Genomic DNA, 3,586 nt, shown 5'->3' on the forward strand with positions numbered 1-3,586 from the left:
ATATTAAAGCTATTACTCACACACACGCACGCACTCACACGCACACTGTGTCACTCCGGCTTCACATTAGTGAAGTGTTACAGGAGCAGTGTCGCACATATGGCTCAGTTTCCGTTAGGACCGTCCATGCGCGCTAATGTGCTCGTGTCTATGTGTGTGTGTGTGTGTGTGAGTCTGTGAGCTCCATATGTGCATGTGCGCGCGTGCCAAGTCAGTAAGCATCACGGGCACAACAAACACGCGCGCATTGGCTACTGAAGAGAGAGAGAGAGAGAGAGAGAGAGAGAGAGAGAGAGAGAGAGAGAGAGAGAGAGAGAGGGGGGGAGGGAAGGAGGAGAGGGGGGGCGTCTAACGTTTTGTTGCACGAGGAGTAGAGTCGCGAGGAGCCTCCGCTGACAGACAGATCTGCTGCGACACCTGAACAACCACAAAACAAGCGAAGGAGGTGAAGGAGGACCGGAGGCTTCCCTGAAAATTAAAGAAGAGGAAGAAGAAGAAGGAGAAGGAGAAGAGGAGGAAAGGGAGGAAAAGAAGAAAAAGGGAAAGAAAAAGAAGAAGAGGAGGAGGAGGAAAGCGGGGGCAGGAGAGCCGGCTGGCCGGGACACGGAGAAGAGAAGGGGGAAAGAGAAGAGAAATCACCGCCGCCGCCGCCGTCACTTCTCATCCCCAGCTCCGAGATGACAAAGGTGGGTGACGGTGTGTGTGTGTGTGTGTGTTTTATCAGCATCTCTGTCCTACATGGCGCCTTTAATCCCCCTCAGTGGAGCAATAGTAGACATGTCTGGTGCAGTGTCACGGAATAAAAGACAATGATATTAATATTTGGAGAGAGAGAGAGAGAGAAAAAAAAACCGGGGCCGGTGGTGGTGAGGCTCAGCTCAGCTCAGCTCAGCGGGGCTTTTACAGGCGGTTGTGTTTGTTTCTGGTGGTTGAAGCCAGACAGCAGCAGCAGCAGCAGCAGCAGCAGCAGCAGCAGCCGGCGCTCCGCTCTCCTGCTCTCCGCCTCCTCTGCTCCTCTGCTCCGCTCCTCCGCGGTGACGGGGACAGTTACGCACCGATAGCCACGCCGTTTTCTTTACAGCGGATTTATGAACGCACTGACACTTTGTGCTGTAAAAAGAAACATAACCACAGCAGACCTACAGTATGTGTGTGTGTCATTTGGTAGATGCGTGGCGGAGCGATTTCATTCAGCACGACCCCAAAAATCTAATCTAATCTGGCCCACATCTCTCGGTGTGAGACCTCTTGAGGAGATTTTTTTTTGTCTCTGTGTTGATTATGTCCTGAAACAATCGCCGTGTGTGTGTGTGTGTGTGTTGTGGAGGAGGAGGATGGGGGGAAGAGAAGAAGAAGAGGAGGAGGAGGAGGTGGTGGAGGTGGTGGTGAGGAGGGGGGCTGTTTATCGTGATCGTCTCCTTGAGCGCCCGAGGCTTGTCGGGATGATTGATTTCGCCTGTTCGCCCAGATTAGGACTGTGTGAACACCTATGCCGGCAAATTAATGAAACTGCACGCGCAGATTAACCGCGTGCAGCGTGAACCCTTTAGGAGGGGAGGATGGAGGGAAAGAGAGAGAGAGAGGGAGACAGACAACAATTAATGACAAACTATTTATATCTGCAGCTCTATTGGATGTAGAATAGTTCCAGTTGTTGCATGTGTTGGTCAATATTTTCCCTTTCCATTAGTTGATTGGTTTGTGGTTGAAGTTTTGTTTGAAGCATCCTAGCACTGACACATAGAGTGTGTGTGTGTGTGTGTGTGTGTGTGTGTGTGTGTGTGTGTGTGTGTGTGTGTGTGTGTGTGTGTGTGTGTGTGTGTGTGTGTGTGTGTGTGTGTGCAGCAGATAACACCAAGATAGATTGAGGCATCTAAGATCTGACAGTAGTTTGTTTAAAAAGAAATCAATTAGAAAGCTGTGCATCAATCAAGCCAACCAATCAATTAGGATCATATATTGATTAATCTCTTCATAGAATCATACAACAGCGATAAAAACACTCACATCATTATAAAAGAAAAGCAAAAAACGCACCTGCAATGGTCCAGGTAACTGAGATGAACCCTGATTTAGGTCATTAATATAATGCAAACACACACATACACATATACAGTATATAGATACATACACACACACAAATCTTATCAATAGAATTGTGCAGGTGTGTCTGTGCTTTGGTCTGTTCCCCTGGAAGCTGTAACAGACAGACAAACCTGCACAATCAGGCCCAATTATCTCTCCTGGTCACAACACAACAAGGTTTTTAACTGCAGTGTTGTGTTAACATGTCTTCATTGTAAAATAGATATATTGATGACAGAAATAATCACTAATTGAACGTCCATTAGAGAAGAACTCAGACTATAGACGAGGCAGGTGATGCTTTCTCCCCCCCCCCCCCCCGTCACCATTTATTCCTCTGTTTCTGCTCCCGTCTGTCCATCTGTCTCCTCACTCTCTGTCCATCTCCTGCTCAGGAAGTAGGTTAAGAGAAGAGAATAGAAACAAAGGTGATTTAATAAACCCCCTTTTTTTTGGTACGGCAGGTCATTTACAAGCACAGACCGGAAAAAAGGTTTCTTTCTTTTCCTTTTTTTTTTCTTCCTTTCTGGCACGTCCACAAGAAAGGCACAAGACGGAGTGATGAATGTGGGCTCTGTCTGGACTATAGCAATGCCGAGAATAACAATGGAGGTACACACACATTTACACACACATACACACACACACACACATGGATGTACAGGAAAAAAAAGTCAATATGATAAAGTGAGTTGTGCTGCATCTCTGTGTTGAACCTCATCACAAGAGTCTTTTTAGAAGGAGGGTGCCCTTTAAAGACCGACGCTGTGGGAACGGAGTTTATTTATACAATATTAGAGGATGATATACAGCTCTGTGGCTGCTCCCCGCTACAGCGTCCCCAAAGACTGTATAGTCCTCAGGCCGCCGGCCAAGAAACCACAGAGTGTTTACTGCTTCCCGGAGAGGAAAAAGACTCAGAAACGCTGCTGTACGACATAAATTCCTTCATTTGTCCGAGTCACAGTCGGACTGTTTGCACATCCAGGGTCTGTGGGATCAGAGGCAGCGAGGAGGAGGAGGAGGAAGAGGTGAACATGAGCGTCTGCACCGGAGAGCTGCTCCAAATATGAAATTAAATGATCACTCAATTAATTAGCCGGTCAAATTAATTAATAACAGAGACCTGATCACTTGTTAAAATTGTGATGAATTCAATTTAGGGCGCTACATAAACTTATCATGAGTTCTGAGACTGAGTGTATATGAATATGAATATAATGTTCTGGGGCTCTTTTTTATTATGATTTAACATCATAAATAAGTGATCAATAAGAGATAAAAGTAAATTATCTTCTTTTTTTTCTCTACATTTAGCCTCTATTGTTCGAAATCTCCGGATGATTTACACAAATGCCGACAGAATCGGAGGCGATTAATTCACCCTCATTCCTTATTTAACCTTTATTTAACCTGCCGAGCCAACTGAGATAAAACTCTCACAGCAAGAGATGAGAGATGACAGGAAGGAAAATCCCTCAATGGATGGATGGATGGATGG

At 46.1% G+C, this 3,586-nt stretch overlaps 1 protein-coding gene across 2 annotated transcripts in view; it reads left to right on the forward strand.

Moving 5' to 3' along the window:
* Positions 1 to 396: 396 nt before the first annotated feature.
* gal3st3 (galactose-3-O-sulfotransferase 3) overlaps positions 397 to 3,586 on the forward strand; it is a gene marked incomplete at its 3' end in the record, with an annotated part of 33,622 nt that continues 30,432 nt past the window's right edge. The window contains exon 1 of one of the 2 annotated variants that reach the window (XM_083992521.1): positions 397 to 700. The remainder of the gene's footprint in view (positions 701 to 3,586) is intronic. The other variant, XM_083992520.1, reaches the window with a different exon arrangement.

Source organism: Trachurus trachurus (genome assembly GCF_905171665.1).
Source record: "Trachurus trachurus genome assembly, chromosome: 18".
In the NCBI taxonomy this organism is placed as follows: domain Eukaryota; kingdom Metazoa; phylum Chordata; class Actinopteri; order Carangiformes; family Carangidae; genus Trachurus; species Trachurus trachurus.